Here is a 27,843-nt window from a genome sequence, read left to right on the forward strand (position 1 = left end):
TCAGCGTTTGGCTTTATTTTGATTTAAATCAACAGTGATTTGTTAAGGCTTTAAAACGCAACTTAATCCTATCCGTTTTCCAAGAAAGGGTGAACATACAATGTGATGATTTAACAGGGCAAGCCATGATCAAACACTGCGGACTGCTGGGCCGACCCAGCAAATGCCAAGGGTGCTGCAAACAGATCTCGCCCTGCCTGGGAAACTCAATGCTCTGGGAGAGGGGAGGAGCCCCGCTCCCTCCGGAGGGAGGTCTACGCACGAATGGGATTCCCCCCAAAGCATTGCAAAGGTGATTCTCTATTTTTTTTTTTCTGGGACTTGAGCAGACAATTGAAACAGACAGCTCTTCTGAACCCGAGTGTTCGCTAAAGGTCCGCCTGGCGAAAACTGCTCCATCTACTGAAAAGGCCAGGATCCGAAACGATCTGGACTCTTTTTCAGCTCCAGCGAGGAACGGCTCCCTTGAAGGGGCAGCCTAGTGTAAGAACAGGGTCTGGAAAAAGACAGCATAGCCCTATGGGCAACATTGCTACTGACTATGATGAGTCACCGAACGCTGGTTTTCCCTTATCTGTAATGATAAAAACATCACGGTCTTGGTGTTAGAATAAAGTGAGGTAACAGGCAGAGTGTGGAACTTACTGCCTGGCACACTGTGGATGCTCCATAAACAGTGGCAGTTATTAAAAGTACCATTGTTTTATTTTTATTATGTTCATTATAAATAAATGAGTGCACTTTATTATATTTATGCTTTGTTATTATATTATTTTTAGATGGGGTTTCACATAGCTCAAGCTAGCCTTGAACTTGCTATGTAGCTAAGGCTGGCCTGAATTCTTGATCCTCCTGCCTCCACCTTCAGAGTGCTCAGTTTACAGCTGTGTGCTGCAATGCCCAGTGCTGCTGCTATTGTTAAAGCAATGAAAATGCAAACATTTTCTCTCCGCGCAACAACTGCCCATCGTGGGTCTAGAATATGCCAAACTGCTCAAGTTCTAGAAACAAAAATTAATAAAACCCTTATTCAATAACTGAGCTTAGAAATTTGTTTCCTAATGACAGCAGGTTGTTTCCTGGCTTTCGGTTTTTGTTGTTGGGAGCAGGTTTCCCAGTTTGCTTTCAATTTTGTGTGTTGCTGTTGTTTAGATTTAAAAGTAGAAAGCGTCCTCGATGTGCCTTGGTAGTAGCCAATGTCCTCTCCCCCACCGGAGCTGCCTGCCTTAGGCTCCGTCCCAAGGACCTGGGTACTGGCAGGAGGTAGAGGGGCAGGAACAGTGGCCCTGAGACCCACTCAGCACAAATTCCTCTGTGTATCTTAGGTGCTGGGACGTATGCCCATATACATCACACCCTACCTGAGGCCCTTCATGAAATGCTGTTACAAGCATCTTCTCATGTGATGTGCACTGACCATTCGTGAGGATGTCTGGTTTATGCCCACTTCATGGATGCTTGAAAGGACCACACAAGAGAAACTGCAAATTAAAGAGAACAATCCCTGCCTTCCAAGTTTGCAGTGAGGAAGACAGGTTATGACTGTGCTGAAAGGAAATGTAACACCAAGATTCAAGTAAAGAATCTGGACTCTGATCCTTTGGATTTCAGATTCCAGGTTTTCTCTTTGACTGCACGGCGTTAGATGAGTTATTCCACCTCTCTAGACTGAGTTCATCATCTACAAATTGAACTTTAATTCGTATGAGAGGCATCTGAGCTGGTCAGTTCCCTGGCTCTCCCACACTCGTGGCCTCAGAGTTGACCCACCGGAAACCCCCACAACCAGGGCCAGCTCTACCCTGGTCCCCAAGGAAGGTGCAGGGCCCACTCTCCTGAGAGTTGCAGTTGGTGAGGGACATGGTCAGTCCTCCCACTCTCAAGATCCTGGCTCCAGCTCTCCTGTTGGCCAGAGATGGTGAGAGACAAGGAAGGGGAGGAGATATCTCTCCCTCATCCTCATGTGTGCCACTGCCCAACAGACAAGAGACAGGGCCAGCTCTCCTACACTCATGCCCTTCGGGGTGGCTCACCCACAACCTCCACATCCAGAGCCATCTCTACTGTGGTGCGAAGCCTTCTCTTCGAAATGCTGCCGCAGGTGAGGTGCAGGGCCAGCTCTCCTGCTCTCATGATGCCTCCCTATTCTCCTCCAGCTCTCCCACCTGCTACTGTTGGTGAAGGCAAAAGGGAAGAGATCTCTCCTTTATCACCACATAGCAAGCAAGAGGTGGGGCTGACTCTCCCACACTTGCTCCTGTGGGGCCAGCTTACTGTGCTGCCCAGGCAAGATTCAGTGCCCACCCCACACTTGTGTCCTCAGGGCTGGTTCACCAACAACTCCCACGACGTGCTAGTGCTCTCCCAAGTACTACACAGACAGATAGGGGTGAGTTATCTCTCCTATCTCACGCCCCCAGGGCCAGTTCTTCCATGATGCCCAGGTGAGAGGTGGAGCCAGTTCTGCACAGCCTTCAGCCCAGACCAGGGATGTCTGCCTGGCCTTTGGTGGTAACAGCCCCTGCACACTTCAGGCCAGGACCCCACCATGGTCCCATGTGGAATTGCCAGCTGCTCACATCAGGCTGTTCCTTACTACCTTTGAGTCTCCAGCTCTGCCTCTCTTCACTGTACCCACATTCTTCTGTTTTTTTCTCCTCCGTTTCTCCACTACGTACTTGCTCCTCTTAGAGGCACCTGGGGTATCTGGGTTCATCTCAGGAGTGCTATGTCCCACTTCTGCATTATGGCACCAGGCAGGTGTCCGGCATGTATGTTCCCCAGGCTTGGGTAGTGCCCACTGGTGCTCCCCATCCAGGTCCTATGGCGCTGGTCTGGTTATCTTGGGCTCAATTCTCATCCAGCCCTCCCAAGTGGCCTAGCGCGAGAGTCGTCTGCCTCGGGTTCACTTCCTGTCGCGATTCTTCTTGTCTCCAGCTTGCTCCTGGTCCTGGGAGCTGTCTGGGCATATGCAGCACTGGACCCCTGAGGTTGGACTCATGGTTGTCTCAGGCTCACTTCTTCTCAGGGAGTGTTAGGCTGGTAGTCATTCAGAAGTTCACGGTCAGAACATGGAGTATAGACATATCCTCTCTCTTCTCAGCCACCTACCGACGTTCAGGGGACACAGCAGCCACACCCACTATGCCTCTAGGGGCATAGACTTTGATTCTTAAAAGACACGATTTTACAGTGTATCGCTCAGATAGGCAGACCTGCTGATTGAACAACAAACGCTCATATATTTTAGTTATGCTTGGTAGATAATTATGGCAACTGACTTAAACCAAAACCAACAAAACCAGGAATAGGGCCAGTGTTTACAACATGGCTACTATGGTGCTGTCTCATAAATTATTTTCGTTAACTCAGACGGATGCTGAGGACGTGATCCTGTCTATCCGGAATGTTCTACAGTTACCTTTGTTTCCATACCCCTGGCAGCTTTGGGGTCTAGCACGCACACCCTTTCTGGAAAAAAAAAAGCTCTCTGAAGCAGGGTAGACTGAGGGCCAGGGGATTGTCTAGGCTTTCTACTAATCTCTGAAGACCAGAGGTAATCCCTTCACAAATATGGGGGTGGGGGAGTTCTCTGTGGATGGGAAATAATAAACAGCGAGGGTGGTTTTATTTTTTTTAAATCCTGCTTCTTTCAGCCCTCCTGTCTGCAGTCCTCAGCAATAACTTAGCCCTTGTCTTCCTCTCTGGAGGATTTAAATGGAATGACCTTAATTCTTGCTTTGTTTGCACTCTCTCTTCTAAGAAGCTGCAGTGAAGACCAAGACAAACAGTAGATTAACAGTGGTACCTTTTATGTGGCTGATTCGTTTCAAAAAATATGCTGAAAGGAAACAAAACCCTGAGGGGGGAAAGACGTGGAGTGGGAGGAGAGCAGACCGCTTAGGCTGGGGAGTTTGAAACAGCCCTTCCCTTGATACCTGGGGAGTTTGAAACAGCCCTTTCCTTGATACCTGGGGAGTCTGAAACAGCCCTTTCCTTGATACCTGGGGAGTCTGAAACAGCCCTTTCCTTCCCGGACTCACAGGTATCAAGCTTCTGGGATGGTGTTTTCTTTGTGTGAAGGCTCTGCCAGGCTAGAATTTATGGTACTAAGCAGGTGACTGGTAAGTGTTTCTAAACCAATATTATTTCACTGCCTAATTTGGGGCTAAGAGGAGAGTTATGCTGGGGATGTATTCAGAAAACATTGGATCCTGGTTCATCTGCCACTCTGTAGAGTAGAGGCTATCGAGTGGCTGACAGCCTCCAAATCAGAATTCCAAGGATGCTGTCATGTGGAGTCATTAAGAGGGGCACAGCTTCTTAGAATCTCCTTCAGCTCCTCTGGATTTAAGGGAATTTGCAGGGAAACTTCCCAGACACCAGGCTATATCCAAATGAAAGCCTCCGCATTACAGTTTGTCAGGGCTGAATGTGTGTCTCTGGAAGGGGGAAAATGTATGAAGCGACAGAGAAAAAACGTCGGGGCATTAGCTTCTATTTCCTTTAAGGGATGGGAGAGTGCTCTGAGATTGTTCCATTCAATTTAAAGTTAAATACAAATGTGAAAGGCTGGGGCGCGTTAATAAGATGATCCACCTGCTTATCATAATAGGATAATTCACAATCTCATTGTCAGAGCGGTGAGGCTCCCGACCAGGTCAGTCATTAAACTCAATGTGTCTCATTCTTTGGTGCCGTTTCACTCAGATTCTCGGCACCACTTGTCTGCCCTTCTTTTCCACTGTGCACCTATCTTGCAAATTTAGTTCCATTAGGTGGACACTTGCATTACTGCGACGCCTGATTCCATCATTTTCAGAGTGCCAAGCCATTTAAAGGCAGTGCAGCCCTTGGCCATATTTAGCCCAAACATTTACACACATCCAAGCTAATTCTTAATCTTTTCAAATAGGATGCGGCTTATTTTAAAATTACCTCTTCATTCATGCTCCATGAAAGCACCAAGAAACACCATCCGTTGGGTTTTAAATCTGGTCCTCAGCTGCTGTTTCCAATTCCTGGCGTTGCCGTTAAATCCTAGCTCCAGCATAATTCCCCGATTGACAGTCTCATGTCAAGGCCAAAAAGGTAAGACAGAAACAGCCATTTTTTTTTTTTATCTCTCCAAGAAATAAACACTACATGGTGGTGTACTGTGGCTCTGGCTTTCTCAATACAGGTGCTTTTAGATAAGGGTCCCTAACAAAGTCACATCCATAAGAAGTGGGGGTGCTTAAAATGAGTCCATTGCTTAACAAAATCTGAGGCACGGGTTATTTTTTCTCCCACACCAAGGATGTGCATCTATTTGAGGAGGCATCTGTTAATATAATGTAATGAGTTTCACTGTCATTGGAGTATTGTAGCTCATACTAGAGCATCCCAACTCTCCAGGATAGAATAGGGTTTCCTTGGACCCTTGATGTACCTGCTCTATAATTTCCTTTTTCTTTCTAGAAGCACACGGAACTATCAGGTCTCTAGCCTCCGTGTCATAGGACAAGGTTCCCTGAAGAAACCAATGACTGAACCCACTTGCTACCCATCCTGAGCAGAGACGGACACCATGAAATCTCCCTTGTCGGTTTTAAAGGATGTGGATCAAACTGCTTCTTGTGCATTTTACTTAATAATGCAGATGCCTAATCTCTCCCTTTGGCTTAAGCCTACCTTGTCTCACTGTGTACTAGGAAAAGGAGGAGAAAATAAAAGAAAAAGCCAATGCAGTGGGGCCTGCAGGAGAGAGGGTGTAGACTCCTCAAATGATCACAACTGCGTGATTGTCCTGGGTACACGTCTTTGATAGCCTGCCATTTGTCCCCACTCACCTAGAGAGCCTGTGGATGGCCTGAGAGGTTTGTGAGCGTGTGTGCGTTTTAACAAATTTTCAAAAGTTGCCATGGGGAGAGGATAGCAAGAAAGCTCTTCAAAAAAGAAAATTATTTTCACAGCATCATCACAAGAAAAACACCTGTGCAATAGATATCTCTGAAGGTCGGCTGCAATCTGAACTAATTGGGAGGGAAGGGGAGAGCTCTCTGTTTGCTCACCTCCAGTAATGGGCCTTGGAGAAGTGATCGGTAGCCAAACACTTCGTGCAATGACTGGTTTGGACACTCTAAACAAAAAGGAAGACTTCTCCAAGCTGCTTCTTGTTCGTGTCACTGAGAGAGGTCACCACCTGCCTTCATCCACTAGTCACTTCTGATCACTGGGTAGAGATTCTGTTACAGAAGTTATCTCCTGTCGCAAGGACATCAATCTCTCCCGACCCCCAGCATAAGAGGGGACTTGGAGGCAAGAAGATGATCTCAAATCCTCGAGATCACAGCCAAGGAACATTATTTAGAGGCTGTGACTGAAAATCAACGCCAATCTGGGTGAAGGTACTACATTAAGCCAATAACAGACAACAAGCCTGTGACTGTTTTGTATGATGATGAGATTGGCCGAAGCCCCACTGCTGTGAGGAGGAAGGGAGCATGATCCGGGGAGAGCCTGCACTGCTCTTTGAAGAGTGTCTGTTGTGATTGCTAGCTGCTTTCCACAGATCCTTGCTGAATATTATGCCATTAAACAGTGTGAAAGAAAAATCAAAATATATGTTTACTGGGTACTAAATAGTAAGTGCCTTTCAAATGCTCTTTAATGGACAGACTTTAAAGTCATCGTAGAGCACCCTCACAATCCAAGAGCAGCGTGCTCCTCTCTGTAAAACACCTCGAGGGGCTGACGAGGGCTGACTATGAAGTGTAACCGCCCTGCAACTCTGGTCCCTTAAAGGCGTCCATCTTTAGAGAGTGGAAATGCTTTCAGCCATACATACTGGTCTATAGTTTTCATGGAAAAACTGGTGATCTCTCAGTCGTATTTTCTCAGAAATGGAGTGACAGTCAGTGAGCCGTTTAACATAACAGATAGACACACCTCCTCAGGGACCCAGGGAGGGAGGGAGTTTGTGTGTGCAGGTATTTAGAACCATATACCAGGGTTTAAGCGCTACAGAAGACTTGTGGTGCGAAATATAGAAATGATCGAATACATTTATACATGTGCAGTTTCAGAACGTCTCTGAACACGGTGCATCTTTAGTGCTGTGACTCTGACTTCTGTAGAAGATCAGGACTCTGACTTCTGAAGATCAGGATGAAATCGAAGGCACTGCGGACCTCAGTACCTCACAGAGGGTGATCACAAATCAGTAGCAGAAAAAAAATAGGTGATATCTCATAGTTGAAATTAAAGGATGAATGATTAACTCTCTAGGAAAGCCTAATGTTGAATCCGTATCTCATTTCTTTGGGGAAAGCTCAAGAGTTAAGAAGTAAACTTTAAAGATGCCACCAAACAGTAGAAAAACACATGGGAACATCCTTTATATTTTTGGTGCAAAAGGAAAGACAAAAGCCACAAATATAGAAGAAAACACTTTATGACTCTATCAAGTCAGGTATTTAGCCTAGAAGGAGCTCAAGCATTCAAGAGACAGATGACGAATTGGAGGAAAAAAAATTGCAACACATAACACAATCAAAATATACAATTTCCAAAACATGAAAATCAACACTCCTCAAGAAATAAGAATAAAATATCTATAAAAAGGACTAACTTAAAACGACTCTACAGGTCAAAAAGTGACATCACTAACAATGAGCTTAAATAATGACAAAATACTGTTTCTTGCTGTCAGACCAGCAAAACTTCAAAAGTTTAATTTATCCGTGGTGGGTAAGGACGGAAAGGAGGAGCTATCGGCGGCGCTGAGGGAGTGCGGATTGGAATAAACCTCCACAGAAGGGAGTTTAACAATTTTCATCAAAATTACAAATGCAAATATACTCTTTAACCTAGAAATTTCAGTTCTGGGATTTTATCATTCACATATTTTTGCATATATAAGACGCAGAAATTACACGCGTTTATTTATAAAAGGGATGTATGGAGGACAGCCCCAATGGCCACCAAAGGGTCGAACCAAAGAAACTACAGTGCACCCACATGGTGCAGTGCTGTGCTGTTGTAAAAGAAGAAAGGGAAACAGAAAGATGGATGTGCTCTGGTACAAAGTTACTATTAAATATAACGTTATGGAGAAGCAGCACCCAGCCGCGTGAACAGTATGACGCCAAGTGCATAAAGAAAGTAAGCTAAGACTTATGTTAGCGTTTTCAAGTCTTGCACAAGGAAACTGTGGGAACCCACAAGAACAAACAAACAAATAAAACCCCTAAGAGACAGAGGGCATGGAGAAGAGAAAGCTGGACGGACAGGTTTCAAACAAAGAAAGAAATATTTTCACAGGAAACCTTTTTAATCCTTTCTGTTTTCGAGTAATATTTTCACTAAATGTTACCCGCTTAAAGCTATGCAGAACTTACTTAATTAAATGAAATAGCTAAATAAAAACTATATCATTCCAAATTTTGGAAAGAAAATGTTTACAGTGAAAGATTATACTATTACTAATGCAAATAATTACTGATTAGGAAGGGTGTGTGTCTAATGAAGCCGTGATGGGAGTGATCAGTGCGGTGTTTACATGAGCCATTATTAATTACCCTATGGTATCGCTCATCATCTGGGGGTGTTACACATGTGCATTTCCTAATCCTAAAAATCACGGAAGTTGGTAAATAGAAACAGGATTGTACCTGTATTATTTATCTCCAAAAAGACTTCTGTCACTTGAATAAAACATCTGTGTAGTTAGCTCTTGAATTAAAAAGGAAATCATCTCTACATCCCCAAAGTAGAATTTGACCATAATGCTATGTGATCACCCAAAGACAATTTACCCAACCACTAATTCTAATTCTGGTTCAGTCTTCACATCTAACGTGGTATCTTCAGGTTAAACAGAACATAAGGTTAAGGCAGTACAGCCTCCTGAGCCCAAGAGCCTACGTGACAATTGCACAGTTAAAAACTATATTTACTCTAAATTGCAAAATGGTGGGTATTGTATGCGATGTATAAGTTGCAGCAATTGTTCTAGTAATAAATGCAGTACCCAGCAGCATTTCTCATAGACTACCCAGTTCATCATTAGTGCCATTTTGCCTCTTTATAATAATGTGCACTTCCCTTTAGAAAAAGCTTGGTTATTTCTTTGGTTGGGCCTATTTGCTCCTTTTTTATGTGAGATTTTTCAATACTCTGAAATGATGCAGAGCAAAAAAGGTCCATCCACTTCACTTGTGTTGCCTCCTGCGTTACCTAAACCACAACAGAACAATGACAGACAACAGAGCCTTTCTCCTCTCTAACAATTCAGTCACCATGACAACCAGCAGAAGAACGTTGGGCCAGAAAAAAAAGCATTGAGCTTGAGGGACTAGACTAATCAAAAAATGGAATAACATGGCAACAATTACACTGATGAGTGAGAGAGGAGCCGCAGATGCATTCAGACACCTATGGCACCGCGGGCTCCATGCATTCAGCATTTCGTGTTTAGTGTCTTGTGTTTTTGAGAGCAGGTAAATAGATAAGATCGAATTGTGTAACAGAATGTCAGTGCTCTAGTTAAATAGAAAATTCCTTTCCTTTGGCAGAGCTACTTCAAGCGCATTGAAGAGGGTTTAGGGGAGATGAGATTTTGAAGTGAAATGTGTAATAGATACAATATGAGTGCCACAAGGCAATGCTATTTAGTTTTAAAAAAGTAAACTTGGGTTTGTGCCCCTCCCCCTTTCTCAAATATATAGGTGCAAATAAAAAGGAAGATGCCGTGGGTTAGTAGCTGACATGATCTTAAAAATCCAGCTCCACGTCAGAAATATATGGGATTCACATCCTTTAGCCCGTTCCTGGGGTCTATTGATTTCTGTAGACAAAAGCGGGCATTACCATCTTAGCTAGGGTAAACCTCAGGTCTAGAGAAAGTTAAGCAGACAGGGTCACGACTGATTGGTGCTGAGATAACATGCGTGCACCATCACCACCTCCCACCTCCACAGCTGCCTCAGTGTACCCCTTAAGAATTCTCTCCTCGCTTTTGAGGGATTTAGTGTAACAGACATGTTTGCTTCTTTTAAAGGGGCGTTTCTGTTGGCAACGTCTTGACTGCAGATGAGGGTAGTTGAACCATAAGCAAGTTTTGTACACACTGCCTTCTGCCTTAAGTTGTCCTATTTTCTTCTCACTCGTTTTGCATTTTATCCATTTAGTGTGTGTATGAATGTGTGTGCACCTGTAAGGAAGAGGAAGTGCGAATGCTACAGCTCGCAAGGTTCTTTCTCCTTCTACCATGGGGTTCTAGGTATTACACTCAGGTCCTTGGGCAACAGGCCCTTTATTTAACCCACCGAATCATCCCACCAGCCCCTTCGCTCACTTCTTTATATCTTCTGCTTCATTAGTTTGGTGGGCATTTTAGTGAATTACTTCATCTGGTTTTTAGCCACAGGCCTTTCAAAGGCAAATTCTTTCTGTCCCTTCAACAGAAATATTCCGATAAAATTGCTTTATTAATTTGTGAATGTCAACTGATAACAGGAAAACAGGAAAAGGGCATGAAGGTATGAATTATAGAAGTCCTTGCCTCCTCATCTGCACTGAGGAAGAATGAGGTCTAACCTTGTCTGTTGCCCAGTCAGGATTTGTTCAGATGAAGCCATATGCCTCCAGACTGTAGGTCCTACCCGTGACCCTGGCTGTTAGCACTTCTTACTGACTCTGTCACGGTTTGTTTTCTTATTCTAGTTCTTGTTACTTCCTGTAGCTCTGCTTATAGAACAGGATGTTTTTTGTTTTTGTTTTTGTTTTTTTACTTTGGGCTGTCATTTTTTAAAATGTGGGGGTGGGGCTGGAGAGATGGCTCAGTGGTTAAGAGCACTGATTGCTCTGCCAGAGGTCCTGAGTTCAATCCCCAGCAAACAGATGATGGCTCATAGCCATCTGTAATGGGATCTGATGCCCTCTTCCGGTGTGTCTGAAGACAGCTACAGTGTACTCATGTACATAAAATCACAACGTGGGGATGGTTGCTGGGAAGAAGAGGTAACAAACTGAGGTGACTTAGGCCCCATTGAAAGTGTTTGCTGATGACAAGATTTCTATATAAATGAGCGAAAGGTTTTCTTTGTTTTAATCTTGATCTAAGACCAAAAGCTTTGGGCTAGAAATCTTTCAGTATGATGATGACACTAAACCAACAACTTGTGGGTTGCAACCCTTGTGGGGCCCCATATCAGATATTTGTATTATGAGTCATAACAGGAGCAAAATTATAGTTATGATGTAGCAACAGAATAATTTTGTGGTTGGGGGTCACCATAACATGAGGAACTGTATTAGACAGTTGAAGCATTAGGAAGGTTGCTTTTCCTGGGTTGATTTTCCTTAGGTGATGATCAGCATGGTAAGAATGATGATAACCACTTTTCAAATGTGAGCTATCCAGGGTTCCTCCACTTCTCAAAACACATCTGCACCAAGCCATGCAAGATGCAATTCAAATAGAACAAACTCATCAGGTCAAGCTAAGGGACAACACCTCCCCCCCCCCCGGAAAAAAAGCAAGAGCATTATCAAGAACTCTGACAAGGGTGGGCAAGATGACTGAGCAGGAAAAAAGGCATCTGCTGTCTCCTGAGTCATCTGGATCATATTCTTAGACGCACTTATGTGTACACACACACACACACACACATACACACACACACACACATACACACACATACACACATACACATACACATACACACATACACACACATACACATACATACACACATACACACACACATACACATACATACACACACATACACACACATATACACACACATACACACACATACACATACATACACACACATACACATACATACACACACATACACTCACACATACACACACATACACATACATACACACACGCATACACACATACACACACATACACATACACATACACACACACATACACACACATACACACACACACACCTCTATACATGCGCAATCAGTGAGTAAATATAATTGAGTTTTTAAAAAATTTAAGCTTTAAAAAAGAATGTTTAACTCTGAGTTCCAAATGCTCGGCAGGGAGACACTGTGGATGAGACAGCCCTCCCTGACTTCAGTGGAGACATGCTGGCTACATTTTCCCCTTTGCTCCTCCAGGGGGATCCATGGACTGCCAAGTGGAGGGTGGGAGGTGGCCAACGCAAAGCCACAGGAAGTTGGCATTGCAAGGTTGGGATTGCCTTCCTTCTGGGAGCATCTGTCCCCCTGCCTTCCGATGAGGCCCACTGTGAGTCATGAGAGGAAGGCTGAAGATGGGGGAAGGGCAAAGTGCAAGTCCTCCCGGGCACACAGAGGAGATCTAAGCTCCTGAAGGAGCTACCAGGGCTCCTTTGGAGACTATCATTTAAAAGGGGGTTTGAGTCTACCTGAAATACTTGTTCATCCTAATCTTCTGAGAACTGGCGACTAGGTTCCAGAAAAAGACTCCTCGGGCGCACTGTGCCTCCCTCCCCGATGAATGCAGGGGAGTTGCCGCCAGCATTTGTATTTATTCAAAATACAAATGAAAATCAAGAGGTCTTCTCTGAGATCTTTTTGCAAGGGTGAGAAAACAGGTAAATCAGCTTGGGAGAAGATAGACAGTGATACCTTGAGTAGATCTACACGTACAAGAGCCAAGCCCTTTATTTTAGCTAACCTAAGCGTGGCCATTCTTCCTATGCTGCCTTGGGTATTTTATTTTACAGAGAAGAAAATCTGCTTATCAATTTTAACACCCTCCTCTGGGTTGCCAGATAAAAGGCCACAGAAACTGGAAGAAATTTATCTTTTAAATATTTCTATTATGCTCGGTGACAGTGCTGTCACCACTAAGGACTTTTCTAGTATGTATTTTTTTTTCCTATGGATGAAGCAGGAATCAGAAGGGACTTTTCGCTCTGCCTCGGGAGAACAGTCCAGGCATGCAAACACTGAGCCTGGCGTTGCCTTGAGCTCTGAAGATGCTTTAGGGAGTCAGTGGCTCCGTGCACACGCATCAGGACGAGAGTCATTACGTTCCAGGAAATTCACTGCAGGATGACAATTTGTATGAGGCTCCCAAACTGAGTTTGTTCCTCTCCAGCTCTCCCTCTTTTATTTCCCTGGAGTGGCCCCACACATTCTAGAATGTGTCTGAAGGGAAGGGACTCACCGAGAGCTCAGACATGGGAAGAAAATTAGTGAGTTAAACTTCCCCCACTCATGCCTTCGTTGTAGGATGGCAAAGCTTTTCAGTGACAGGTGTTTTGGGTTCCCGTCACTGCCTGTGTTCTCCTCCTGTCTGGATTCCTGCAATAACCCATTATTCCTTCATTTCTTCAGCACAGTGTAGGTGGGCTTGAGCTGTAGGATGGCAGTCACTTAGAAATGTTAAGGACTAGTAAAGGAAAGCTATATGTCTCCCATACGGAATATGGGACAGTAACCAGTGAATGTGTTAAAAGACCTTTTAAAAAAATTAAGTTGGGGGAAGGGGCAAGCCTTTTGAAACTCAGGTTACCTTTGCCACACTGCTACATCTCCTGACCACAACCCATGTCTGATCTGTGCACTTGCTGTGGTCTAGAGGCAGAAGGTTTAGTTTGCCACATTTTAGCTGGGTGACCATGGCCATCTGATCTCTGCAGCCTCAATGCTTTACCTGTAGAATGTTCTAGCAGCAAGCCCCTAACAATGCTGAGCCCTGCATGAGACTGCATGTGGGGAGCCTTTAGCACGGTGCCTGGTAGACTGCAGGTGCTCGGGGGATAGAAACTGTCATTGTTTTCACTGTGGCCCTCTTCCGTCCTGAGGGGCTTAGGGACGATTTGCCTTCATACAGCATTAGTGTCTCTTTACTTCTTTCCTCGGCTTGTTTGGCTCCTTGGACTGTGAGAGCTATTTTTGTGTTTTGTTTTCTTGTTTCCTTGTTTGTTTGGTTGGTTTGGTTTGGTTTGGTCTGACATAAGGTAGTGCAGATCTCCAGGAACAGGATGAGGCGTCGACCTCAGAAGTGCAGGTGTGACCTCCTACACTAGCCAACAATAGAAAGGAGAACCTTTAATACAAGAGGTCCAATTCTATAATTAACAAACAAATATGAGGAAGTTATGTTTCCCATCCTCTCAAGCCATTGCCTGAGGTTTTACTTTCGCCTGCCATGGTAGAGCACAGAGAAGACGGGTGAGTTGAGAAGATGGGACTCTAAGGATGGACTCTGAAGATCTCAGTGCTGGCATCTCTAGCCCCTGAGACTCTAGCATGAGAAGTCACCATCTCTAACGGAATGTCTCAGCATGGGGTTTCTACCCACCTTAGACTGTCACATGAAAGTCACACACAGCCTTATCTTTTTAAATATGCCTTTAGCAGCACAGTAGCTGGGTACCTGCTTACTCTCCATGCTGTTAGAATCTACCTTCCCACTGATAACCCCAAGCCATCACTCACTATTTACTGTGTTCCTCCTGGGCTGCTCTCAGCTCCAACCAGACAGCCTTCTGAGCCACATTATCTTGGCCTTTAGCCCATGGTAGCGGCAGCTTCTCCTCATCATCCTCCTCCTCCTCCTCCTCCTCTTCCTCCTCCTCTTCTTCCTCCTCCTCCTCTTCCTCATCTTCCTCTTCTTCTTCCTCCTCTTCCTCTTCTTCTTCCTCCTCCTCTTCCTCTTCTTCCTCCTCTTCTTCCTCTTCCTCCTCCCCTTCCTCCTCTTCCTCCTTCTCCTCCTTCTCCTCCTTCTCCTCCTCTTCTTCCTCCTCCTCTTCCTCCTCCTCCTCTTCCTCTTCCTCCTCTTCCTCCTCCTCTTCCTTTTCTTCCTCCTCCTCCTCTTCCTCTTCTTCCTCCTCCTCTTCCTCCTCCTCCTCTTCCTTTTCCTCCTCCTCCTCCTCCTCTTCCTTTTCTTCCTCCTACTCCCCCTCTTCCTCTTCTTCCTCCTCTTCTTCCTCTTCCTCCTCCTCTTCCTCCTCTTCCTCTTCCTCCTCCTCTTCCAAGCCTATGAAACTAAAACCCTACTTCTCTCTCTCTTCTGCCTAGCTATTGGCTGTCAGCATCTTTATTCACCAATCAGAATTAACTTGGGGACAGGGTCCCAGGGGCTATGTGCAGAATCCAGGTCTTGGGTGGCTTACACTTAGCATTACAATAGACAGTAAAAGACATAAACCTCAACAGTTCCCTTCGAGATACCACAACCTTATTTTGAAAAATAAGAAAAAGGATGATACATCATGGTAGTATCATTTGGCTCCACTGAGAAAGATGAGCATTGCCTCCTGGTACAAGTTAAAGAGCAGGCAGGTTGCCACTTGGTTTCTTTGGTATCCCAGGCATGCTATCCTCCTCCAGGCCACCAGGAGACTTTCTTTGGCCATATACAATTCTCCCAATGTGGCATTCCAGACCACTGGGCAGACTAGGTAGTACAACCTGATGAATTTACAAACTGCATTAGTCTTGACTATATCTTCTATCTTATTTTAAACATTAATGACAGCGTGGACTAGAGTCCCCCAAACATATGGGTTATTATTTAGTAGCAGATTAGGTTATTTGGAGACATAAGTTTATAGTCGAGGTCTTCATTATTTTAGACAAATGGTTTATAACATGCTGGAAAATCCAAGGTTCCCACCTATCCTTTATATAAAAATAATTGCTTACTTCATGAGATAGTATGAGGATCTGAACAGCTGAATGCTGGCAAAGAGCTATACCCATCCAGAACCTCAGAATGCCATCTAATCTTGAATACAGATTTTGTAGATTTAATTAAGGGACAGATGCCCAGGAGAGCTCAACCTGGATTTCCCAGGTAGGACATGAGCCCAATGACAGGTGCCTTTGTGAGAGACAGACAAGAAGACATGGGTATGTGGTGTGTCTGCGTGTGTGTGTGTGTGTGTGTGTGTGTGTGTGTGCACGCACGCGCGCGCATGCGCGCATGTGTGCATGAGAGAGAGAGAGAGAGAGAGAGAGAGAGAGAGAGAGTGTCATGGGTAGAGGAGAACACTGTAAATCATGAGTTATGAGTTGAGGACTATCTAGAGCTCCTAGTATCTAGACAAAGAACAGGTATCTCCTGGCTTTGGAGTAAGCAGAGTGCTGTTCACACCTTATGTTGGACTGTCAGCCTCTGGAACTGAGGGAGCATACATCTAGTGATTTAACCTGTGTGGTTTGTGGTGACTTATCACAGCAGCTCAAAAACCAAGACAAGCATGTCCCTTGTGGGTTGTGGTTGATAATGTCAAAGTGGTTTGCTTGTTTGTTTTCAGGGTCTAGGTGGGCTCTCTTACATTTGTTTTCTAAGAGGTCTGAATTTAGTTACCCTGTCTGGTTATATTTGTTATCTTCTAAAACCCAAGGAGGCATCAAGGGATTTTAAGACTCAGTCTTAAGAGGTCCAAACCCCTATCGGCTGGTGAGTTTGGGTCAGTGTCCAATAATGAATGCAGTGAGCTCATTATTCAAGCTTTGAAAAAGTCAATGATCTTCCCCAAGACCCTTTTCTCTGGGACTTCACCTTCTTGAAGGATCTGAAACAAGGAACACCAAAGGCATGAGCAATAATTAACTTCTGACTGTAATGTGGGGCCCAATGGCTCATTTTGTTATCAGTGCTCCAAATCTCTAGGAGATTAAACATTTGATCAAGCATATTTCTGCAGCAGACACTGCTGAAAGGGCGTTTGAACTATTTCAGTCACGTAGTTGTATATTTGCCTTCTACCTAAAGAGAGTATCCTGTACGCGGCTTACGTATTTCTGTGCTTGGAGGATAAGTCTCCACATTTATTCACTCCATTTTTTTTTCCTAGGAACTGTTTGACCAGTGCCTACTCTGCATGCTGAGCACCAAGTTGTGTGAGTTAAGTATGAGGAGAGAGTTCAGCTGCCTCCAGCCAAGCAAACAGGCTAAGTAATGTTCCTCATGAAGCTAGCTGCCCTACCCCCCTCCCTGCTCCCCTGCCCATCCTCTGCAACTTTCTCCCTGCACTGCCTTTACTCAGCATCATGTGGGAGAACCCCACAAAATTCAGATAGGATTTGTCCTCTCCCTTTACCTCTCACCCTAAGAGCGGGGGGAGTCTATACCCCTAACAAAATCCTCAGATGTTCATCCTCTGCCCAGGCAGTTCTCTGAGCCCTGGACTGCTACACAGAAGTGCTTGACATCTTTTAGATGTCCTGTAGGAACCTCAGACAACAACCATAAACAACTCTTTGCTTCTTGCCTAATATCTAGTCATCTTTTAGTGTTCTCTTTCCAAAAACAGCAAATATGGAAACAGAGGAGTTACCATCCCGCCCCCCCCCCCACACACACACGCACACACACACACACCATTAGCTTTACACAATCACAAAGTTGTATCAACTTTACCTTATTTTTCCCAACCTGTTTTTCTCCATCACTAATGCCGGCATCTTGGTCTAATGAGTATATACAGTCTGATCACAGCTATGGTCACCAGTGTATGTTCTGTTAACTAGAAACAAGTCAGGAGCCTTACTCTACCCAAAGAAGAGATTGCCTAAGCACTAAGCCAAAGGGCCAAGCTCAGGAGTCCACCTTAGAAGTGGATCTCAAATCCAGCTTACTTATACAGAGAAACATCACCCAAACTTAAGACCCAGTTCTAATTCCATTATACAGGCCCACACAATACTTCTTGTTATTATTTATTATAGTTTTAAATTAGTTATCTGACAATCTGATTAATATATCTTAAAGGGTCTTTGTAGCATTAGGTCTGGGATATTGCATTGGTTCAAAACTATTTCTTAAATAAACTGATAGAAAGCCATAAAATTATATAGTATTTATTGGTCTACATTTTGTTGCCTTGATCCCTTATTCACAAGTCAGAGTAAAATCCCACTTGAAGGTATGTATTTATTCCCTTATACTGAAGGAGTGCTACCCAAAGAAACAAGAGGGGCAGGGGACCTAAGCTGTTATCCCCCATCATAGAACAGGAAAGTCATTATTTCCAAAGTCCTAATGCAAACTGCACCCCACGTTGATCACAAACATTAGAGGCTATCATGGCTAGACTGGTAGCCTGAACCACCCATATACATAGCCACCGAAACTAGATAAGATTGATGAAGCTAAGAAGTGCATGCTGACAGGAACCAGATATAGATGTCTCCTGAGAGGCACAGCCAGAGCATGTCAAATACAGAAGCTAATGCTAGCAGCAAACCGTTGAACTGAGAACAGGGTCCCCATTGGAGGAATTGGATAAAGGATTGAAAGAGCTGAAGGGGATTCTAATCCCATAAGAACAACAGTGCCAACCAACCAGAGCTCCCAGGGACTAAACCAGTACCCAAAGACTATACATGGACTGACCCTGGACTCTAACTGCATATGTAGCAGAGGATGACCTTGTTGGGCACCAATGGAAGGAGAAGCCCTTGGTCCTGCCAAGGTTGGACTCCTGGCATAGGGGGATGTTGAGGGGAGGGAGGGAGATGAATAGGGAGGGGAACACCTTATAGAAGAAGGGGAGAGGGAGGGGAAAGGGAGCTTATGGACAGGAAACCGGGAAAGGGAATAACATTTGAAGTGTAAATAAAAAATATATCCAATAAAAATTTTTAAAAAAGGAAAAAGAGAAAAAAGAAGTCAAGACACTGGTTGTTTTTTGACTTGTTTTCTAGGTAAGTTACCTTGCAGTCCACAAATCTATGCTCAATTACTGACAGAGGTCAATTGATTTGACTGCATCTCATGTGGGAATTCTGTCCAGAGTCTGTTTTTCCCTGTCACTATTGCCAGCTAATTGGTATGTACAGTCTGAAGTTGTGTTTCAGCAACTTTAGAAAAGAAACTTTGCTTTGCTTACTTATGGAGTGACTCTATGAGCTTTTACTATTTTGAAAATAGGCCACTCCATTTGGTAACCTTGTAGAATGGAACCTTCCTGATCCACTTTGGGGGACTTGTTTGGGGTTTCTAGCAGAGAAGCACAGTTACTCATGCCTCCTGGACCACAGATTGCTCCTACTCCATAGAGAAGGCCAAACTCTTCCTCCAAGAGTCCAGTTCTGGGAAGGACACATATGTAGTGCTAAGGAGAAAGGAGACAGCTACCTGGACAGGCAGGTTGATGGAGTGGCAGATATCATTCATACCAGGTTGTCTAATTTACATCCTTAATCTGCATAGTCAAGGTGATTACACTACCACCTCTATTACCAAATTCCTGTCCACTTAATTTGTTCCAGGCCTACACTGGTATATGGATGCTACTTCCTTGACTTCTAAGTATCTAATGCTTACCCTATAACAGTGGCTCTCAAATCTTAGCAAACATTAGAATCACCTCAGAGGTGTTAAATCGTAGTATTGGTCCCCACCTCACCCTGAGTGTTTGATTCGGTCTGTCTGGCATGGAGCTGGAGATCCTAGGAGCTGTGCTGCTGAACTAGGGACAGCTGAGTTAAGAGCCCTGATCTAGAAAGTCACCACTTGTCTTCTTCCTATCTTCAAGATGATAGGAAGTGAGAGTTAAGAATAAGTAAAGTCACATGGCCAATGAGAAGCCAGAGTTAAGTCCAAGTCGGCTGATCCAAAGCCAACCACAAAAAAGACTGTTTCCCTGTGATTCTTCATAACCAGGATATACTCACAATGTCCCCACACCATGGCCCTTAAAACACCTCACTGCTCTACCTTTTCACTATTGATGAATGAATATTTTGCTCCATCCACTCAGTTGTCTTGCCCCTGTTCCTTCGCCTCTCTTTTTGTTCAGCCTTTGCTATAATCTTCTACTGTTGAATTAAGTTCAAAGTCCTCTTCCCTGGGCAATTTTTTTTTATAAATTGACTTCCTGTAGTTCTAGAGCTGCTCATTGGCCTTTCTGGGATGTACTAAGTGGTATGTCTTGAAAAGTTGTTCTCAGAGTTTCCTTGGCACATGCAAGTGCTTTCTGACTACCCAAGAAGATCAGAAGTCCTTTGGGAGCAGAGATTGTTGTAAAGTTCCCACTGGCCCTCATTTCCTCCATTGTGGCTTATCAATTGCTTGCTCTGAGCTACGCAGTGAGCTCACCCTATTGCCATCAACCAGAGATCTGTAGCTTTCATCAATCCTGCATTGCATAGGACCTTCTAATTCTGAGATTGAACTGAGACCGGGTCAGCTCATTGTCTTGTTGGGAAAGTCTCAAATACAAGAAGGTGAGGTGTGCTGTGTTGGAGGGAGTGGGTTGGACACAGTGAGGTTAAGAGGGAGGCTGACGGGGCTGGGGATTTAGCTCAGTGGTAGAGCGCTTACCTAGGAAGCGCAAGGCCCTGGGTTCGGTCCCCAGCTCCGAAAAAAAGAACCAAAAAAAAAAAAAAAAAAAAGGAGGGAGGCTGACTGAGGATCTTGAAGTAAAATTGAACTCTGTGGTTGTATCTCTCTGAAAAGTTCTTCCTTCCTTCCTTCCTTCCTTCCTTCCTTCCTACCTTCCTTCCTTCTTTCCTTCCTTTCTTCCTTTCTTTCTTTTGTTTTGTTTTTTGAAACAGAATTTCTCTGTCAGTGTAGCCCTGGTTGTCCTGGAACTTGTTCTGTGAATAAGGCTGTCCTCAAACTCACAAAAATCCACCTGTCTCTGCCTCTGAGTGTTGGGATTAAAGGCATTGCCCAGTTTCTTTTTAGAAATATTAATGAAAGTAAAGAGTTCATTTCCAACAGTTTTGTCTGAAATAAAAGAAGAACCATTGTACTTCAAAAGGCAAAGACTGGGTAACTAAGATCAAAGAGAACATCTTTCTGAAGTTATCAGTCTTGGGCGTTTGATGACTTGGAGTGGTACCATTGTTCCCAATTTGGTGCATTAATTAACCTGTTAACCAATTCAAATGTTGAAAGTAAGTTCCTTGAACAATTATAACATTGTATATACGACATCCCTAATGTATATTACAGTGTCTATTCAAAGTGGTTTCAAAGGCAGACGATTCACAGCTCAATTAGCAATTGGTTACATTCATTAGAGCTGGTATGGATGTTAAGCTATGATGTTGAAAATGGATGTGCTTCCATTGCACATTGGAAGTGTATAGTTTTCTATCCTCAAGCAATGATTGTACCAACCACAGAGGAACACCGTCAGAATTACAGTGCTGTATGGTGCTAGATTGTTTCAGCTCCACTGTTTACCTGTCTCGCTCTCTGACTGGAGCAGTGAGAAAACTCTCTCATACCCCATTGGTAGTGGGGACAGGAAGAAGCCAAAGATTCTGGGCCTTAGTGAGTGAGCTGCATACAGGGGACAAACAGAAAGGTCACTGTGGGGTGTCTGAGCAGCCCTCAGCATGCAGGGACTGACAATAAGTGCTGGAAGATACGTGTATAAGGCAATGAAGGCAATCCCCTTAAATGCTCCTTCCACCTTTACTGTTATCTTTCTGCTCCTTTCTCTCCTCTGGTGTTTTTCTAGTCCAAACCCAAGTGGAGACACATGCTCTGCCTTACTCATTCTATTTCAGCTGCAGGAGAGTTCTTGTCAGTAACACATCCTTTCCTAGAGCTCATCTACAACCCAACTGAACAGCAGCTCTTTGGAATATTATCCTTCCTTTCCAACACTGAGGTAAAATGGCAAAAATGTCAGTAGTGAAAGAGGTGGGAGAACTGCCTTAGAGAGGAACGGTCTGAGGAGTATGGACAGCTCCCTTCTGTCATCGTGTTCCCAAATTACAGGAATGAGACTGAATAAAGTTTCCCAAGGGACTTTGAGTTATACCATTTATATAAATGCAAATTTACAGAGACAGAGAATAAAACTAACTTTTTGAGGTAGGGTGAGGAGAAGAAATGGGGAAATGTATATCAAAGGAAACAAAGTGGCAGATATAGATGAATACATCCAGAGATCTAAAATACAATAGGAGTACAGTAACAAATGTTAGCGTATTGTAGCAAAGATTTTTTTCCTAAAGGTACACACATGCACACACACACACACACACACACACACACACACAATACACATGCTACAAATTGAAAGATGATTATGTTTGCTCATTTCACTATAGTAATCATTTTATTGTCTTTATGTATTGTGCAACCTTGAACTATAAATGCTAAATCATATAGAGAATGGTATTTATTTTTTTAGATTCATCATGATTTAGACAAATGTATAAGCAAAAAATGATATTTGGATTTTGTTTGGTAATCTTGCAAAGACTATGTCATTAACGTCCAAGCATGATGGCTCTCTCCTGGAATTCAAGAATTTGAGCAGGGACAAGAGGATTGTGATGAGTTCTAAACCAGTTTAGGGGATAAAGTGTGAAACCCTGTATTGGTGCACACTTTCCATTTCAGTACTTGGGAGGCAGAGGCAGACAGATCTCTGAGTTCCAGGCTAAACTGGTCTACAGAGCAAGTACCAGGACAGTCAGAAAACCTGTCTCAGAAAACAAAACAAAACAAAACAAAAACCAACCAACAAACAAACAAAAGCAAGAGAGAGGATGCTGTTAATGACAAAGCATAAAGCTAGCCATATTCTTCCTTAGCAGATGTCAGGGGCAAGTGCAAAGCAAAACTTAATCTAATTGGGTGAATTTTATGCACTGTAAGATTCTGGGCACATTATTAGTAATAGGAAGTAAATATAGTGAGTTGTTGGAATTATACTGAAGTTTTTTTTTTATTGATAGGGGATGGGAACAGGTTAACAGGGTCCTGTGATGCTGGTACTCGCTGGCTAATCCTCCACACCCTAGCGCTTAGGCTATGCAAGTGCGTGCATTTGTCAAGCACAATGCACTTGCACCGTGCATCAGTTGTGTGCAAATGCTACTTTAAAAATGGAACATTTAAAACTTGAACTACAATTAATGATGTTCTTATTCTACTAATAGCTATAGTTAACTCTTTGAAATGCTTCAAAAGATAAAATGGGGAGAAATAGCTAATAAATTTGTGTATTGTTAGAAAAAGTATAGTAATTATATGATAGTAAAATCTAGATGTGGATAAATGGATGTCCATTATAAAATCCTTTAGGCTTTGTAGTTAAACTTTTTCATAATGAAATAAGATCATTGTTGAGATATTTAACATCATTCATCAGCTAATTACTATGATTTTGGAGTATCCTAATTATTCTGGTGACTGAACAAAACTGATGCTTTAATAAACCACATGATAGCTTTTAATGTTGTGTTTAAGAAACATCACCTGGCTTTGCATATTGCATGTATAAAGCAATTCTTTATGGAAATGATGCCCATCTTCCACAGACAGAACATGCTGGTATTGACATGGAAGAAAGAGCTTTGAATATCCCAGGAGTGCTGGCACATGATTGTCTGCATTTGCTGCTACATTAACCCTAAGTTTATCTGATCAAGAGAGTTCTGTGCCCTTTTTTGTATGGAAGACTCCACAGTGGTGATGTTTGAACTGAATGTTGAAGGATGAGTAGGAATTCACCAAGTCAGAAGGAAAGACTCACATGTGATGGTTGAATCTCATGATGCCAGCACTTATGGAAACTGAGGCAAGAAAATAGGGAATTTGAGGCCAATCTGTGGTCCCAAAGAAACAAAAACAAAATAGACATGGAAGAGAATTACAGTTTCTCCTTGAAGTTGTAGTTGGTTAATGTGCTCTAATTGCTGGTGGCAGTGGCGGCAACAGTGGTGACAGTGGTGTGAGTTCCTTGTTATCTGCCCCAATGAACTGGATTCTCAAAACACACACACACACACACACACACACACACACACACACACACACAGAGAGAGAGAGAGAGAGAGAGAGAGAGAGAGAGAGAGATACACGCACAAGCATACGCATACCCACACGCAGCCTTCTATTTTAATGTGCCTTAAACAGCTCAATGGTTGGGCCACTCCCAAACTTTCATGTTGCTAATGCTTCCTCTCTAATATTTGTGAGATATTACTTACTAAAATCTATATTCCATCTTTACTACCCTAGACCCAACAGGGGTCCCCCTGGGGCTGGTATGCCTCTCTTCCTGCCACTCTCAAGCCTAGATCTGATTCTAAATCCTTCTTCACCCTTGATTCCCTTTCCAATGAAATCTAAAATCCCACCCTTGTTTCACTGCCCAGCCATTGGCCGAAAATAAGTTTATTTACCAATAAGAACCAACTGAGGGGAACTGAACTGATTCCACAGCTCCCAAGACCCAATTCTCGTGGGGGAAAGAGCTTAACCCTCAGAAGTGCAGGCAATCCTAAGACCTCAGGACAGACCAACACTTCTGCCCACTTCTGCCCCCTTCTGCCCACATTCCTCCTGGCTCAAGAGGAAACTGCATAGTGCCTCTGGATACAGGAATATAGAAGCAGTCAGTGGCAGAAACCTCCAGGTTTCTGGCTTTGCCTAGAACTGAACTGAACCAGTCCCACAGCTCCCTGCACCCAAATCCTGTGAGGGAGAGAGCTGGACCCTCAGAAGTGTGGACACTCCTAAGAACTCAGAAGAGACTAATACTATCTGCCCACATTCCTGACCCAAGAGGAAATTGCTTCATGCCATCTATGCCCACTGGACACAGGGACCTAGGAGCAGTCAGGGACAGGACCCTTCCTGTTTCTAACTGTGCCAAGAGTTGAAAGCCAGTCGCCAGGAGTGCCTACACACCCAAAAGCAGAGCTCTCTGTCCCCAGATCCCGCTGAAAGAAAACAGGTCTACAGGAGTGCTGACACACAGGCCTACAGGAGGACCAAACCACTATCAGAGACAGCAAGACAAGCTAACACCAGAGAGGCAAGTGTAGGAACCTAGGCAACAGAAACCAAGAGTACTTGGCATCATCAGAGCCCAGTTCTCCTACCAACGAAGATACTGGATTTTCAAACACACCGGAAAAACAAGATTTGGATTTAAAATCACATCTTATGATGATGATGGAGGACTTTAAGAAGGACATAAATAACTCCCTTAAAGAAATACAGGACAACACAAGTAAACAAATAGAAGCCATTAAAGAGGAAACACAAAAATCCCTCAAAGAACCCCTAAAAGAATTACAGGAAAACACAACCAAATAGGTGAAGAAAATGGACAAAGTCATCCAGGATTTAAAAATGGAAATAGAAACAATAAAGAAAGCACAAAGGAAGACAACCCTGGAGATAGAAAACCTAGGGAAGAGATCAGGAATCATAGATGCAAGCATCACCAACAGAATACAAGAGATAAAAGAGAGAATGTCAGGGGCAGAAGATACCATCAAAACATTGACACAACCACCAAAGATTTAAAATGCAAAATTTAAAATGCAAAAAAGCTCCTAGCACAAAACGTCCAGGAAATCCAGGACACAGTGAGAAGATCAAACCTAAGGATAATAGGTATAGAAGAGAGTGAAGACTCTCAACTTGAAGGGCCAGTAAATATTTTCAACAAAATTATAGAAGAAAACTTCCCTAGCCTAAAGAGATGCCCATAAACATATAAGAAGCCTATAGAACTCCAAATAGATTGGAGCAGAAAAGAAATTCCTCCCATCACATAATAGTCAAAACACCAAATGCTCAAAACAAAGAAAGAATATTAAAAGCAGTAAGGGAAAAAGGTCAAGTAACATATAAAGGCAGACCTATAAGAATTGCACCAGACTTCTCACCAGAGACTAGAAAAGCCAGAAGATCCTCAACAGATGTCATACAGACATTAAGAGAACACAAATGCTAGCCCAAGCTACTATATCCAGCAAAACTCTCAATTAACATGGATGGAGAAACCAAGATATTACATGACAAAATCAAATTTACACAATATCTTTCTACAAACCCAGCCATATAAAGGATAATAGATGGAAAACTCCAACACAAGGAGGGAAACTACACCCTAGAAAAAGCAAGAAAGAAATCTCCTTGCAATAATACCAAAAGAAGAGAGACACACAAACATAATTCTACCTCTAACAACAAAAATAACAAGAAGCAACAATCACTATATGTTAATATCTCTTAACAATAAAAAAACATAGACTAACAGACTGGATACGAAAAGAGGACCCAGCAATTTGCTGCCTACAGGAAACACACTTCAGACACAAAGACAGATACTACCTCAGAGAAAAAGGCTGGAAAACAACTTTCCCAGCACATGGTCAGAAGAAACAAGCTGGAGTAGCTATTCTAATATCGAATAAAATAGACTTTCAACCAAAAGTTATCAAAAAAGATAAGGAAGGACACTTCATATTCATCAAAGGAAAAATCCACCAAGATGAACTCTGAATACTAAACATCTATGTTCCAAATACAAGGGCACCTACATTCATAAAAGAAACCTTACTAAAGCTCAAAGCACACATTGCACCTCACACAATAATAGTAGGAGATTTCAACACCCCACTCTCATTAATGAACAGATCATGGAAACAGAAATTAAACAGAGACATAGAGAAACTAACAGAAGTTATGAACCAAAAGGACTTAACAGATATCTACAGAACATTTCATTATAAAACAAAAGAATATACCTTCTTCTCAACACCTCTTGGTACCTTTTCCAAAATTGACCATATAATCGGTAACAAACAAGCCTCAACAGTTACAAGAAGATTGAAATAATCCCATGCATCTTATCACATCACCACGGACAAAGGCTGGTCTTCAATAACAACAAAAATGACAGAAAGCCCACATAAACATGAACGTTGAATAACACTCTACTCAATCATAACTTGGTCAAGGAAGAAATAAAGAAAGAAATGAAAGAACTTTTAGAATTTAATGAAAATGAAGGTACAACATACCCAAATTTATGGGACACAATGAAAGCAGTGCTAAGAGGAAAATTCATAGCTCTCAGTGTCTCCAGAAAGAAACAGGAGAGAGCATACATTAGCAGCTTAATAACACACCTAAAAGCTCTAGAACAAAAAGAAGCAAATACACTCAAAAGGAGTAGAAAGTAGGAAATAATCAAACTCAGGACTGAAAACAACCAAGTAGAAACAAGAAGGACTATAGAAAGAGTCAACAAAACCAGGAGCTGGTTCTTTGAGAAAATCAACAAGATAGGTAAACCCTTAGCCAGACTAACCAGAGGACACAGAGACAGTATCCAAATTAACAAAATCAGAAATGAAAAGGGAGACATAACAACAGAAGCCGAGGAAATTAGAAAAACTCATCAGATCCTACTATAAAAGCCTATATTCAGCAAAATTGGAATATCTGAAGGACACGGACAATTTTCTAGATAAATACCAGGTACCAAAGTCAAGTCAGGATCAGATAAACCATCTAAACTATCCCACAACTCCTAAAGAAATAGAAGCAGCTATTAAAAGTCTCCCAACCAAAAAAACCCAGGACAAGATGGATTTAGTGCAGAATTTTATCAGACCTTCATAGAAGACCTCATACCAATACTGTCCAAACTATTCCACAAAATAGAAACAGATGGAGCACTACTGAATTCCTTCTGTGAAGTCACAATTACGCTTATACCTAAACCATACAAAGACCCAACAAAGAAAGAGAACTTCAGACCAATCACCCTTATGAATATTAATGCAAAATTATTCAATCAAATTCTTGCAAACAGAATCTAAGAACACATCAAAATGGCCATCCATCATGATCATGTAGGCTTCATCCCAGGAATGTAGGGATGGTTCAATTTTTAGAACCTCATCAACGTAATCCACTATAAAAACAAAGTCAAAGAAAAAAAACACACATGATCATTTCATTAGATTGTGGGAAAACATTTGACAAAATTCAACACCCCTTCATGATAAAAGTCCTGGAAAGATCAGGAATTCAAGGCCCATACCTAAACATAGTAAAAGGAAAATACAGCAAACCAGTCAACAACATCAAACTAAATGGAGAGA

At 42.9% G+C, this 27,843-nt stretch overlaps 2 long non-coding RNA genes and 1 other non-coding gene across 5 annotated transcripts in view; 2 read left to right on the forward strand and 1 right to left on the reverse strand.

Annotated features, from left to right (window-relative positions):
* The first annotated feature begins 1,931 nt into the window (after positions 1–1,931).
* Positions 1,932–8,424, forward strand: LOC108351238 (uncharacterized). 2 transcript variants are annotated; one of them, XR_005505942.2, is made up of 3 exons: positions 1,932–2,101; positions 4,916–5,091; positions 5,461–8,424. It is a non-coding gene; the product is annotated as an uncharacterized LOC108351238 (long non-coding RNA). The 2 variants fall into 2 exon arrangements; XR_001838421.3 differs by lacking the exon at positions 1,932–2,101 and adding an exon at positions 3,947–4,124.
* Positions 3,031–3,161, reverse strand: LOC120093450 (small nucleolar RNA SNORA17). Its single transcript, XR_005486507.1, has one exon. It is a non-coding gene; the product is annotated as a small nucleolar RNA SNORA17 (small nucleolar RNA).
* An 872-nt stretch (positions 8,425–9,296) lies between the features above and the next one.
* The window catches only part of LOC120103538 (uncharacterized), a 39,332-nt gene continuing 20,785 nt past the window's right edge, over positions 9,297–27,843 (forward strand). The window contains exons 1-2 of one of the 2 annotated variants that reach the window (XR_010052685.1): positions 9,297–9,482; positions 16,812–16,912. This is a non-coding gene — a long non-coding RNA (uncharacterized LOC120103538). The remainder of the gene's footprint in view (positions 9,483–16,811; positions 16,913–27,843) is intronic. The other variant, XR_005505943.2, reaches the window with a different exon arrangement.

Source organism: Rattus norvegicus, chromosome 6 (assembly GCF_036323735.1).
Source record: "Rattus norvegicus strain BN/NHsdMcwi chromosome 6, GRCr8, whole genome shotgun sequence".
In the NCBI taxonomy this organism is placed as follows: Eukaryota; Metazoa; Chordata; class Mammalia; order Rodentia; family Muridae; genus Rattus; species Rattus norvegicus.